Source organism: Ictidomys tridecemlineatus, unplaced genomic scaffold (assembly GCF_052094955.1).
Source record: "Ictidomys tridecemlineatus isolate mIctTri1 unplaced genomic scaffold, mIctTri1.hap1 Scaffold_7325, whole genome shotgun sequence".
Taxonomy (NCBI): Eukaryota; Metazoa; Chordata; class Mammalia; order Rodentia; family Sciuridae; genus Ictidomys; species Ictidomys tridecemlineatus.
The window spans coordinates 6,466-21,379 of NW_027525294.1; the positions used below are offsets into that span (position 1 = coordinate 6,466).

The 14,914-nt window shown below is 45.1% G+C and overlaps 1 pseudogene; it reads left to right on the forward strand.

The window, feature by feature from the left end:
* Positions 1–1,390: 1,390 nt before the first annotated feature.
* On the forward strand, positions 1,391–2,343 carry LOC144374541 (olfactory receptor 2G3-like; annotated as a pseudogene).
* The last annotated feature ends 12,571 nt before the right edge of the window (positions 2,344–14,914 follow it).

Consider the following 14,914-nt stretch of genomic DNA (forward strand, 5'->3'; position numbering starts at 1 on the left):
TCAATCCCAGAATGCAAGGCTGGTTCAATATTCAAAAATCCAATCAACTGAATTTCCATAGTAACAGATTAAATAAGAAAAAATATATATCATTTCAATAGATGCAGAGAAAATAAGAAAAAAGTATAACTAAATGAAACTAGGGGCAAAGTCCAGTGGTAGAGTGCATGCTTAGTATGCATAAGGCTCTGAATTCAAAACTCAGCACACATACACCAAAAAAAAAACTACTAGTAAAAAATGGATAGACATTTTCTAACTTGATAAAAGGCGTTGAGTAAATGTAATGTGCCAGACACATAGCTTATATTATCTCAAAACTTTTTTCAGCAGTTGTGAAATAGACATCATTAATATCCTAAGCAAGGAACAAACTGAGACATAGAGATGAGCTGACATTTTTACAAACAACATCTAGTAAACAACAGGTGGATTTCAATCCACATCTATCTGGACCAAGAGCCCTCTGTTTTACTATAATATTTTTCATTTAAGATTGAAAAAGAAACAGAAATTTTAGTTCAAAACAATGGATCACAAATTAGCATGGGTAACATGATAGAAAATCAATAATTGTATCAATCATTTTTTTCAGGAATTGTAGTGTTTGGTGAGGTAAATCTTATAATACAAAAAAAAACCTAAGTATATATCATTTGTCAAAATTTTTTGTATCTTATAAAACTTAAAAAAATAAAAGTTTCTACTGAAAAAAATAGATCAATGTATTTAAAAGCAGGTGACTTATAATTTTACCTTTACGAAATAATCAGAAATGATCACAGATACATATGTATGAAACCTTCTATTCCAATATTTATGATAGTAAATGGAATGGAAGGTTTTTATGTTCAATAAAAAGGGAGATATTAATTTAATGTTAGGAAATTAAGATTACAAGGCAAAAAAATAGAGTACAAAAATACTGGGAAATTTTGCTTTGGATATTTTAAAGTTAGATAGAGGTAGAATGGGATGAATGCAAAGAGAGCTTTTATTTTGTGACCTGTTCTATTCTTCTGAATAACTTTCTACATTTTCTTCATTTTTCCACAATGAAAACTTATTACTTTAAATAACAGACATACAAAAAAATTCATCACAGTGAAGCACAGTATTAGGAGGGAGACACTGCAGATTCAATGAGACACAGGGGTTGATAGCTGGTTATGCATTTTGACCAAGTCTCCATTTATTTTTACAAAAGAGCACCCATGCAAAAGTCTGTGAGAAGTTATGCTCTCTCTAAAGGCTCTCCTATACGTCTCTTTCCAGAGTCCAGGCATCTCTGTATACAATATTATTTTCCATGTTGCTGCAGATTAACAAGCCTGTTTGGGGTGCTCTCAGTCCATTCTCCTCATGGTCTCTTTTTCTCTGTTTTGTAGCTATGATACCATTGGAAATGAGCAATCAATCATTTGTCACTGAATTCATCTTCTTGGGATTTTCCTACCACTCCAACCTACAGGGCTGGTTTTTTCAGCTCTTTTTGGTCATTTACCTGACAACTCTCCTGGGGAACATGCTCATAATAGTGGCCACCAGGGTCAGTCCTGCTCTCCACACACCAATGTACTTTTTCCTCAGCAATTTGAGCTTCTTGGACGTCTGCTACACATCCACCACCCTCCAAGTACTGCTGGTGAACTTCTTCTGGGACAAGAAGGCCATTTCTTATGAGGGCTGCCTTTCCCAGATCTTCTTCTTGGTGACAAGTGCTGGCACAGAAGGCTTCTTACTGGCTGTGTGGCCAGTAGAATGCTGTGTGGCCACCTGCCGTCCTCCTCAGTACCCAGTCATCATGAGTGTGAAGGTCTGTGTTGGCCTGGTGACTGGGTCCTGGCTGTGTGGGCTGGTAAATCTGCTCACACACACGGTGCTGGCCATCACACTAACTCTGTGTGGGCCCCACCAGTTCAGCCACTTTCTCTGTGACACCCCATTTCTCCTGAAGCTCTCCTGCTAAGACACCTTGGTGAACGAGTCTGGGCTCCACGTTGTCAGTGCCACCATGGCCCTGAGCCACTACCTCTTTACTGCAGGCTCTTATGCACTCATCATTGCAACCATCCTCGGGATTCCCTCTGCCCAGGGCAAGAGGAAAGCCTTCTCCACCTGTGCATCCCCTCTCACTGTCTTGGTGGTCTTCTATGGAACAGACAACTTCCACTATGACAGGTCCAGAGAAGGCTGTACATGGACACCCTGGTCTCTGTGCTCTTCTGTGTGGTGACCCTCCTGTTGAGCCCCGTAATTCACAGCCTGAGAATAAACGAGGTCCAGAGTGCCCTGAGGAAGCTGGCTGGAGGGTGTGCATCCCTTTGCACGATCAAAGTCTAGACCAATGTTCAAACTGGAGAATACAGTCATCTGAAAAAAGATGCCTCCCAGGGACTTGTAGGCACATGGTTAGAGAGTCTTATCTGGAGCTTTAACTCCAACTCCCGCTTTTAAAATGTCTGAGACTCCTTTCTCTCCTCTCTTTTCACAAACACCCTTTTCCCACTTTCAGGTTCAAGTGTGTCGGACACCTTGTGTGGGTGTTCAGCACCATCTCTGTCCTTCTGTGTTCTCCCCACACCAGAGGGACAGAAAGTACGAGAACCTCGTTTCCCACACTCCCCCGACTGCAGGCCTCCATTGTAAGAAGTTCTGTCAAGATCAGCCAAACACTAGGCAGAGAGGAAGAAAGGAAAGGAAGAAAGCCGGTTCTTTTGGATCCCATAGCAGCAGCAGCAGCAAACTAGCCCTGTAGAGGCAGGAACTAATCTCTTTGGTGCCAGGAGCTGTGTGTGCAGGCTCCTAGATAGCTGTTCCTGAATGTGGGTCACAGTAGCGTGGAATGAGCGTCTCTTTCCAGGGAAGCTAGGGTTTCCATATATGGGGTGGTGTCATCTGCCCTATTTTCCTTTTTTCTTCCAGATCTCCCAACCATTTCATAGCATTTTTCTGTGTCAACTTCCTCTACGCTAAGACATCAAGAGTCGTTCTTCATCTCTACCTGACCATGGTGGCACTGACCACAATAGTGGTTTACATCAGAGATGGTTCTAGATAACAGATATGAAGAGGTAGGTTGGATGTCTGACCTGAGGGAATTGAATATATTGATGATGTCACAGCCCATGGGAAATGAGACCTGATAATTCCTGGTGTGCAATGACCCAACAGAGACTTTAAGTTATTGTGGCCTGAAATCAAATGTCTATGCAAAACTGAGCTTTGGAATAACACCATCGACCTTCAGGGTGGGAATGAACATTACAACATGACTACAGACTGCTGTTACTGACTGGAGTGGGAGACTTACAGAAAAAAATGACAGGTTCGATTATTATATTCCTCCTTCAAGTCACGTTCAGATCATGAGAAATATTTTCTCTCTGGAAACTGATAAAGGTTAATATCAGAATAAAACATCCAATTCTCCAAATTGCACAAGTACAAAGAAAATTATAAATCCACAATTTCTCCAGGTCTCTCTTATGTCAATTAGGACATTAATGAAGAAATGATTGAGACCCTGTTAATTATAATGGCAAAATACCAGTGGAATTAGACAAATCTCAGAGCCTTGAACCCTGAAATCTCCATTAACCCTCTTTGCTGTCAGAAGCAGCCCCTCCTCCCCTGAGGAGACTAGCTTTTCCTAAATTGAAAACCCTATGGTGACTCTACCTGGGCATTTGTCTTTTTTTTTTTAAGAGAGAGTGAGAGAGGAGAGTAGAGGAGAGGAGAGGGGAGAGAGAGAGAGAGAGAGAGAGAGAGAGAGAATGAGAGAGAGAGAGAGAGAGAGAGTTTTTAATATTCATTTTCTAGTTCTCGGCGGACACAACATCTTTGTTGGTATGTGGTGCTGACGATCGAACTCGGGCCGTACGCGTGCCAGGCAAGCGCACTACTGCTTGAGCCACATCCCCAGCCCAATTGTCTTTAAGATGCTCATCCATCATCCCACATTATCACCAGACTCTTAATTGGGGTCTGATCCTAGAACGCCTCAGGTAAGAGTATAAAATATAGCCCAGGAGAGTATAAGGGTCACACCAAAATAAAAGGTAAATATTTTACTGTATTTTGTTAATAGGAGCCTTAAGAATATATAAGAGAATTTGTTTGAGACTTCTAGACCAAAGAAGTCAAGACATATTGCTGGATCATCTTGAATGCAGTCACAGGGACATAGTCACCAGAAATGTTAGGGCCAAGGATTTTCCTGAGCCACGGGGAGTGGCTATTAGACTCTTTTTGGTTGATGGACTGAAATCTGGACTCAGTGTTTACTTAAGTTCAATGGCCAATATGATCCTGGAATAATGAAGAGGATGGTGATCTGAAATAAATAAGGTGTTGGATGGCGTGTTATGTGACCCCTTCCCTGGCCTCATAGCTGGATCTGGAGGACAGCCTGGAGCACCAGCCTTCGCCAAGGCCTCGTGGACATGCGTTCAGAAGGCAGCACCAGATCCTTGTGAAACCCGCAGCCGCTGTCCTCGGCAGCCTGGGAAGACATTAACAGATGGCATCGTTGAAACGGGCTCCCTGATTTCAGTGAGAATAAGGGGACCCTGAAGTAGAAGAGGCTATGTTGTGGAGAAGTGATCAGAACATTCGAATCTGTAGAGATTTTTGACAGTGGTAAATGATCGTGGTATTTATAGATGGGAAAAAATGGGCACCCTCCTAAAATAGTGCCTTTCCCATGTAATGTGAAACTCTTCTTTTCACACTTCATTGGTGCATTGTAGTGGTCCATAATGGTGGGATTTTCTGACACATATTTGAACATGCACACAAAATAACTGTAAACTTTGGCCAATATCATTCCAATATTTCCCTTTTCCTCACCTCCTCCCCTGGTGCATTAACTCTACTGATCTTCCTTCAACTTTCATGATGAGACTCCCTTCCCAACTTTCTTTTCTTTTCCCTCTCTAACTTTAACAGTGGAAAAACATATGGCCCTTAACTTTCTGAGTTGCTTATTTCCCTTAATGTTCTGAAGATCCATCCATCTTCCAGCATGACATAATTTCGTTCTTCTTTATGGCTGAATGAAATTCCAGTGTGCATATACCAGATGTTCTTTATCCATTCGTCCACTGATGTCACCTCGGCTGGTTCATGGGAATGTATGTGTCATTATAGTATGATGACTTCGATCCGCTGTGATAAATACCAAGTAGAGGTAGAGCTGGGTCGCAGGGTGGTCCATGGCTACTCCTGAGGAGCCTCCATCCCGATTTCCGTGGTGGTTGTGCTGATTTACATGCCCACCAACAGGGTTAGAGTGCTCCTTTCTCTCTAATTCTCTCCTTGTCACACTCATTTCTGTTTGTATTCTTGGTGGTTGCCTTTGTCACTGAAGTGAGATGAAATCTCAGGGTAGTCTTGACTTGCAAGTATTTTCATATATTTGTTGGCCACTCACATATTTTACTCTAAGACGTGTCTGTTTAGTTCATTTAGTTTCCCATTGGGTAATTGGGTTATTTGATAATTGGGTTATTTAATAATTGTGGGTTTGATGTTAAGGTTTTTGAGTTTTTTATTAATATTCTGAATATTCATCTTCTTTTAGAAGATCCCCTCTTAAAGATTTTCTCCCTTTTCGTAGGTTCTCTCTTCATATTCTAATTGTCTCCATTGCTGTGCAGAATTTTCTTAATTTGATGCCATCCTATTAGCTAATTTTTGGTGTTATCTCCTGAGCTTTGGCAACCTATTGATAAAGTCATTGCCTCTGCCTGTAGGTTGGAGTATTGACTTTGTTTTTTCCTAGAAACTGTATAATTTCTTGTCTAGTGCCTTGGTCTTTAATGCATTTAGAGTTGATTTTTTGCAGGGTGAGCAATAGTTCAGGTCTTATTCTTCTGCATTTGGAAAGGGGTGTAGAAGGACTGTTTCAGAGAGTAGATGTTAAAGACTGGGGTGCAGAAGAACTGTTGCAGAGAGCAGAAGTTGGAGACTGAGGTGCAGAAGGACTGTTACAGAAAGCAGAGTTTGGAGACTGGGGTGCACAAGTATCACTGCAGAGAGCAGAGTTTTCAGACTGAGGTTCAGAAGGACTGTTGCATAAAGCAGATGTTGGAGACTGGGGTTCAGAAAGACTTCTGCAGAGAGCAGAGTTTGGAGACAAGGGTGCAAATGAATGGTTGCAGACAGCAGAGGTTAGAGACTGTGGTGCAGAAGGACCATTGCAGAGGTCAAATTTTGGGAACTGAGGTGCAAAAAGATTGTTACAGAGAACAGAAGTTGAAGACTGGGTTGCAGAAAGACTGTTGCAGAGAGCTGAGTTTGGAGACTGGGGTTTAGAAAGACTGTTGAGCGAGCAGAGGTTGGAGACTAAGGTGCAGAAGGCCTGTTACAGAGAGCAGAGGTTTGAGACTGGGTGGTAGAAGTCCTGTTACAGAGAGCAGAGGTTTTAGACTGTTGTGCAGAAGGACTGTTACAGAGAGCATAGTTTTGAGACTTTGATGCAGAAAGATCTTACAGAGAGCAGAGGTAGGAGACTGAGGTTGAGAAGGACTGTTACAGAGAGCAGAGGAAGGAGTCTGGGGTGCAGGGCAGTCGTTGCAGAGAACAGAGATTTCAGACTGAGGTGCAGAAGGACTGTTGCAGAGAGCCGATTTTGGAGACTGGGGTTCAGAATGACTGTTGCAGAGAGCAGAGGTTGGAGACTGGGGTAAAGAAAGATCATTGCAGAGAGCAGAGGTTGGAGACTGGTGTGCAGAAGGACTGTTATGGAGAGCAGAGTTTGGAGACTTGGTTGCAGAAGGATCTTACAGAAAGCAGAGTTTGGAGACTGAGGTGCATAAGTACTGTAACAAAGAATAGAGTTAGGAGACTGTGGTGCAGAAGGACTGATACAGAAAGCAGAGGTTGGAGACTAGGGTGCAGAAAGACCAATACAGAGTGCAGAAGTTTGAGACTGCGGTACAGAAGGACTGTTACAGAGAGCAGAAATTTGAAATTGGGGTGCAGAAGGACTGTTTCAGCGAACAGAGTTTGGAGACTGGGTTGCAGCAGGACCATTGACGAAAACAGAGTTTGGAGACTGGGTTGGAGAAGGAATGTTACAGAGAGAAGAGTTTGGAAACTGCGGTGCAGAAGGAACTTACAGAGAACAGAGTTTTGAGACTGGGGTGCAGAGGGAGTGTTAAGGAGAGGAGTCATTGGAGACTGGGGTGCAGAAGGATCGTTGAAGAGAGCAGAGGTTAGAGACTGAGGTGCAGAAAAACTGTTACAGAGAGCAGAGTTTAGAGAGTGAGGTGCAGAAAAATCATTGAAGAGAGCAGAAGTTGGAGACTGTGTTACAGAAGAATCCTTGCAGAGAGAAGAGGTGCAGACTGCGCTGAAGAAGGATCGTTACAGAGAGCAGATGTGGGAGACTTGGGTGCAGAAGGACTGTTACAGAGAGAACAGGTTGGATACTAGGTTGTACAAGGAATGTTGCAGAAAAAAGAGGTTGGAGACTCGGGTGCAGAAGGACTGTTGCAGAAAGCAGTGTTTGGAGACTGAGATGCAGAAGGACTGTTACACAGTGAAGACGTTGGAGACTAGGGTTAAGAATTATGATAAAGAAAGCTGAGTTGGGAGACTGGGGTGCAGAAGGACCGTTACAGAGAGCAGAGGTTGGAGACTGGCGTGCAGAAGAACTTTTTCAGAGAGCAGAGTTTAGAGACTGGGGTGCAAAGGCCTGCTACAGAGAGCAGAGGTTGGAGACTGGGTTGCAGAAGGACTGTTATAGAGAGCAGAGTTTTGAGGCTGGTTTGCAGAAGGACTGTTTTAGAGAGCAGAGTGTTGAGGCTGGGTTGCAGAAGGATCTTACAGATAGCAGAGGTTGGTGACTGAGGTGAAGGACGAAAGTTTCAGAGAGCAGTGTTTGGAGACTGGGGTGCAGAAGGATCGTGCAAAGATCAGAGGTTTAAGACTGAGGTGCAGAAGGACTGTTACAGAGAGCATAGGTTGGAGACTGAGGTGCAGAAGGATGGTTACAGAGAGCAGAGTTTGGAGACTGAGGTACAGAAGGATTTTTACAGAAAGCAGAGGTTATAAATTGGGGTGCAGAGGGACCATTACAGAGAGGAGGGTTTGGAGACTGCGGTATACAAAGACTATAACGGAGAGCAGAGGTCGGAGAATATGGTGCAAAAGGACTGTTACAAAGAGCTGAGGTTGGAGACTGGGGTGCAGAACGACTGTTACACAGAGGAGAGGTTGTAGACTGGGGTGTAGAACGACTGTTGCAGAGAGAAGAGGTTGGAGACTTGGGTACAGAAGGACTGTTTCAGAGAGCAGAATTTGGAGACGGAGGTGCAGAAGGACTGTTAAAGTGACCAGAGTTTGGAGACTGGGGTGCAGAAGGAGTGTTGCAGGAAGCAGGTGTTGGAGACTTGGGTGCAGAAGGACTTTTGGAGAGAGTAGAATTTGGGGACTGCGGTGCAGAAGGACTGTTGCAGATAGCAGAGGTTGGACACTGGGGTACAGAAGAACTGATACAGAAAGCAGAGGTTGGAAACTGAGGTTCAGAAGGACCATTACAAAGAGCAGAGTTTGGAGACTGCAATACAGGAGGACTTTTACAGAGAGCAGAGTTTGGAGACTGGGGTGCAGAAGGCCTGTTACACAGAGCAGAGTTTGAAGACTGGGTTCAGAAGGGATGTTACAAAGAGCAGAGTTTGGAGACTGGGTTGCAGAAGAATATTACGTAGAGCAGAATTTGGAGACTGCGGTGTAGAAGGTTTTTTACAGAGAGCAGATTTTGGAGACTGGGGTGCAGAAGGATCATTGCAGAGAGCAGATGTTAGAGACTCAGATGCAGAAGGATTGTTGCAGAGAGCAGAGATTGGAAACTGGGTTGTCAGAAGGACTGTTACACAGAGCAGAGGTTGAAGACTGTAGTGTAGATGGACTGTTGCAGAGAGCACAGTTTGGAGACTGGGGTGCACAAGGACTGATATAGAGAGAAGATTTTGGAGACTGAGATGCAGAAGGACTGTTACAGAAAGCAGAGGTTTGAGACTTGAGTCCAGAATTAACCTTACAGACAGCAGAGGTTGGAGACTGCAGTACATAAGGACTGTTAAAAAGAGAAAAGGTTGGAGACCAGGGTACAGAAGGACTGTTGCAGAGAGCAGAGTTTGGAGAATGGGATGCAGAAGGACTGTTTCAGAGAGTAGATTTTAAAGACTGGGGTGCGGAAGAAATGTTTTAGAAAGCATAAGTTAAAGACTTGGGTGTAAAAGGATTGTTGCAGGGAGCAGAGGTTGCAGACAGGGGTGAAGAAGAACTGTTACAGAGATCAGAGTTTTGAGATTGGGGTGCAGAGTATAATACAGATAGCAAAATTTGGAGAGTCGGGTACAGACGAACTGTTGCACAGAGCAGAGGTTGGAGACTTGGGTGCAAAAGGCCTGTTACAGAGAGCAGAGTTTGGAGACTGGGTGGCAGTAGGATCTTACATAGAGAAGAGGTTGGCGAGTGAGGTGCAGAAGAAATGTTATTGAGAGCAATGGTTGGAGACTTGGGTGCAGAAGGATTTTTGCAGAAAGCAGAGGTTGGAGACTGAGGTGCAGAAGGATTGTTAAAGTGAGCAGAGGTTGGAGATTGGGGTGAAGAAGGACTGTTATGGATATCATAGTATTGAGACTGGGGTGCAGAAGGATCTTTCAGAGAGCAGAGGATGGAGACTGCGGTGCAGACGAACTGTTGCACAGAGCAGAGGTTTGAGACTGAGGTGCAGAAGGACTGTTACAGAGAGCAGATTTTGGAGACTGGGTCGCAGAAAGACCTTACATAAAGCAGAGGTTGGAGACTGAGGTGCAGAAGAAATGATACCCAGAGCAGAGTTTGTAGACTGGGGTGCAGAAGGACTGTTGCCGAGAACAGAGGTTGGAGATTGTCATGCAGAAGGACCGTTGCAGAGAGCAGAGTTTGGAGACGGGGTAGAGAAGGAATGTTACAGAGGGAAGAGTTTGGAGACTGAGTTGCAGAAGGACTGTTACAGAGAGCAGAGGTTGGAGACTGGGGTGTAGAAGGACTGTTACAGAGAGCAGAGTTTGGAGACAGGGTTGCAGCAGAATCTTACAAAGAGCAGAGGTTGGAGACTGAGGTAGAAATGGACTGTAACAGAGAGCAGAGTTTAGAGACTGGGGTGCAGAAAAATCGTTGCAGAGAACCGAGTTTTTACACTGAGGTTAAGAAGGACTGTGGAAGATTACAGAGGTTGGAGACTGGGGTGCAGAAGTATCTTTCTAGAGAGCAGAGGTTTGAGACTGGGTTGCAGAAGGACTGTTACAGAGAACAGAGGTTGGAGACTGTGGTGCAGAAGGCCTGTTACAGAGAGCAGAGGTTGGTGAAGGGATGCAGAAGGACTGTTACAGAGGGCAGAGTTTGGAGACTGGGTTGCAGAAGGATCATACAGAGAGCAGAGGTTGGAGACTGAGGTGCAGAAGGACTATTACAGAGAGTAGAGGTTGGAGACTGACGTGCAAAAGGATAATTGCAGAGAGCAGAGGTGGAGACAGAGGTGCAGAAGGATGGTTACAGAGAGCAGAGTTTGGAGACTGGGGTGCAGAAGGACTGTTGCAGATAGCAGACGTTGGAGAATTGGGTGAAAAAGGACTGTTGCAGGGATCAGGTGTTGGAGACTTGTTTGCAGAAAGACTTTTGCAGAGAGGAGATTTTGGAGACTGTGGTGCATAAGGACTGTTACAGAGAGTAGAAGTTGGAGACTTGGGTTCAGAAGGACTGATACAGAAAGCAGAGGTTGGAGACTGGGGTGCAGAAGGATCGTTGCAGAGAGCAAAGTTCGGAGACTGCAATACACGAGGACTGTTACAGAGAGCAGAGGTTGGAGAATGGTTTATAGAAGAACTGTTTTAGAGTGCAGATGTTGGAGACTGGGGTTCAGAAGAACTGTTGCAGGAAGCAGAGTTTGGAGACTGGGGTGCAGAAGAACTTTTGCAGATTCAGAGTTTGGAGACTGATGTGCAAAAAGAAAGTTACAGAGAGAAAAGGTTTGAGACTGGGGTGCAGAAAGACCTGTACAGAGAGCAGAGGTTGGAGATTGTGGTACAGCAGGACTGTTGCATAGAGCAGGAATTAGAGAATTGGGTGCAGAAGGACTTTTACAGAGATCAGAGTTTAGAGAATGGGGTGCAGTAGTAAGGTTGCAGAGTTTAGAGGTTTGAGACAGAGGTGCAAAGTACTGTTACAGAGAGCAGAGGTTGGAAACCATGGTTCAGAAAAACTGATACAGAAAGCAGAGTTTTGAGACTGGGGTGCAGAAGGACCGTTACAGAGAGCAGAGTTTGGAGACTGTGGTACAGAAAGACTGTTAAAAAGAACAGAGGTTTGAGACTGGGGAGTAGAAAGACTGTTGCAGAGAAAAAATGTTGGAGACTGGGTTGCAGCAGGACCTTTGAAGAAAGCAGAGGTTTTAGACTTATTTAAAGAAGAAATGTTACAGAGAGCAGAGTTTGGAAACTTGGGTGCAGAACGACCTTACAGAGAACAGAGGTTGGAGACTGCGGTGCAGAAGGATTGTTAAGGAGAGGAGACTTTGGAGACTGGGGGGCAGAAAGACAGTTGCAGAGAGCAGATGTTGGAGACTGTGTTGCATAAGGATCGGTGTAGAGAGAAGAGGTTGGAAACAAGGGTGCAGAAGGACGTTTGCAGGGAGCAGACGTTGGAGTCTTAGGTGCAGAAAAACAGTAACAGAGAGCAGAGGTTGGAGACTCGGGTGCAGAAGGATCATTAAAGAGAGCAGAATTTGGAGACTGAGTAGCCGAAGAATCCTTGAAGAGAGCAGAGGTGGATACTGGGCTACAGAAGGATCATTACAGAGAGAAGAGGTGGGAGACTGCAGTGCAGAAGGACTGTTACAGAGAGCACAGGTTGGAGACTGGGGTGCAGAAGGAATGTTGCAGAAAGCAGAGGTTGAAGACTGGGGTGCAGAAGGACTGTTGCAGAGAGCAGACTGAGATGCAGAAGGACTGTTACACAGAGCATACGTTTGAGACTGGGGTGAAGATTTATGATACAGAAAACAGAGGTGTGAGACTGGGGTGCAGAAGGATCGTTACAAATAGCAGAGGTTGCAGACTGGCGTGCAGAAGGATTGTTTAAGAGGGCAGAGTTTGGAGAATGGGGTGCATAAGGCCTGCTACAGAGAGCAGAATTTGGAGACTGGGTTGCAGAAGGACTCTTATAGAGAGCAGACTTTTGAGTCTGGGTTGCAGTAGGATCTTACAGAGAGCAATGGTTGGTGACTGTGGTGCAGGACGAATGTTAAAGAGAGCAGTGATTGGAGACTGGGGTGCAGAAAGATAGTGCAGAGAGCAGAGCTTTCAGACTGAGGTGCAGAAGGACTGTTAAAGAAAGCAGATGTTGGAAATTGGGGTACAGAGGGACTGTTATAGAGAGTAGAGGTTGGAGACTGCGGTATATAAAGACTGTAACAGAGAGCAGAGGTTGGAGTATATGGGGCAGAAGGACTGTTACAGAGAGCAGAGGTTGAAGACTGGGGTGCGAAAGAATTGATACAGAGAGCAGAGGTTGGAGACTGGGGTGCAGAAAGACTTACAAAGAGAAGTGGTTGAAGACTGGGGTGTAGAAGGACTGTTGATGAGAGCAAAGGTTGGAGACTTGGGTGAAGTAGGACTGTTGCAGAGAGCAAAATTTGGAGACAGAGGTTCAGAAGGACTGTTGAGGAGAGGAGACGTTGAAGACTAGGGTGTAGAATGATCGTTGCAGAGAGCAGAGGTTGGAGACTGAGGTGCAAAAAGAGAGTTACAGAGAGCAGAGGTTGGAGACTGGGGTGCAAAACGCCTGTTACGGAGAGCAGAGTGTGGAGAAGGGCTCCAGAAGGACTGCTATTGATTACAGAGTTTATAAACTGCGTTTAAAAAGGATCTAAAAGAGAGCAGACCATGGGGACCCAGGTGCAGAAAGACTGTTATAGAGAGTAGAGTTTGGAGACTGAGGCGCAATAGGATCGTAGCAGAGAAGAGCGTTTTAAGACTGAAGTGAAGAAGGACTGTTGCAGAGACCACAGGTTGTAGACTGGGGTGCAGAAGGACTGTTGCAGAGAGCAGAGCATGGAGACTGGGGTGCAGAAGGCTTGTTATAGAGAACAGAATTGGGAGACTGGGGTGCAGAAGGCCTGTTACAGAGAGGAGAGTTCAAAGAAGGGGTGCAGAAGGTGGTAAGGATGACAGAGTTTGGAGACTGGATTGCAAAAGGATCTTACAGAGAGCAGATGTTGGAGACTGAGGTGTAGAATTATCGTTGCAGAGAGAAGAGGTTGGAGACTGGGGTGCAGAAGGCCTGTTACAGAGAGCAGAGGTTGAAGACTGGGGTGCAGAAGAACTTTTATAGAGAGCAGAGTTAGGGACTGAGTGGCATAAGGTTCTAACAAACAGCAGAGTTTGGAATCTGAGGGGCAGGAGAACTGTTACAGAGAGCAGTGTCTGGAGACTGGGATTTAGGTGGATCCTGCAGAGAGAAGAGGTTTCAGACTGAGGTCTGATCTACAGATCGACTGTTATAGAGAGCAGAGGTTGAAAACTGAGGTGCAGAAAGACTGTTAAGGGGAGAAAATTTTGGAGACTGTGTTGCAGAAGGATCTTACATTGAGCAGAGTTTGGAAACTGAGGTGCAGAAGGACTGTTATAGAGAGCAGATGTTGAAGTCTTTGGTGCAGAAGGATTGTAGCAGAGAGAAAAATTTTCAGATTGAGGTGCAGAAGGACTTTTGCAGAGAGCAGATGTTGGAGAATTGGGTGTAGAAGTTTCGTTGCAGAGAGCAGAAGTTGGAGACTGCAGTACAGAATAACTGTTCCAGAGAGCAGAGTTTGGGGACCAGGGTACCCAAAACTTTTTCATAGAGCAGATGTTGGAAACTGTTGTTCAGAAAAACTGTTGCAGGGAGCAAAAGATGGAGAATTGGATGCAGAAGGACTTTTGCAGAGAGCAGAGGTTGGAGACTGAGGTACATAAGGACAGACAAAGAAAGCAGAGGTTGAAGACTGGCTTGCAAAAGGTCCTTTACAGAGAGCAGAGTTTGGAGACTGCGGTACAGAAGAACTGTTACAGAGAGCAGAGTTTGGAGACTGGGGAGCAAAAGGAGTGTTGCAGAGTACAGAGATTGGAGACTGTGTTGCATCAGGACCATTGCAGAAAGCAGAGTTTGGAGACTGGCGTGGAGAAGAAATATTTCAGAGAGCAGAGTTTAAAAACTGGGGTCAGAAGGATCTTTCAGAGAGCAGACGTTGGAGACTGGGGTTCAGAATGATCGTTGCAGAGAGCAGAGTTTGGACACTGGGGTGCAGAAGGACTGTAGCAGAGAGCAGATGTTGGAGACTGGGTTGCAGAAGGACTGTTTAGAGAGCAGATGTTGGAGACTGGGGTGCAGAAGGACTCTTTCAGATAGCAGAGGTTGACGACTGAGGTGGAGAAAAACTTTTACAGAGAACAGTGTTTTGAGACTGGGGTGCAGAAGGACTGTTGCAGAGAGCAGAGGTTAGAGACTGGGGTGCTGATGGATCGTTGGGGCGAGCAGAGTATGGAGACTGGGGTGTAGAAGGACTTTTGCAGAGAACAGACGTTGGCGACTGGGGTGCAGAAGGATCGTTGGTGGGAGCAGAGTATAAAGACTGGGGTGTAGAAGGACTGATACAGAGAGCAGAGGTTGGAGACTGGAGTGCAGAAGGACTGACACAGAAAGCAGAGGTTAAAGACTCGGGTGCAGAAGTACCCTTACAGACAGCACAGGTTTGAGAATGCAGTACAGAAGGACTGTTACAGAGAGCAAAGTTTAAAGACTAGGGTGGAGAATGACTGTTGCAGAGAGCAGATGTTGGAGACTGGGGTGCAAAAGGACTGTTGCAGAGAGCAAAGGTTGGAGA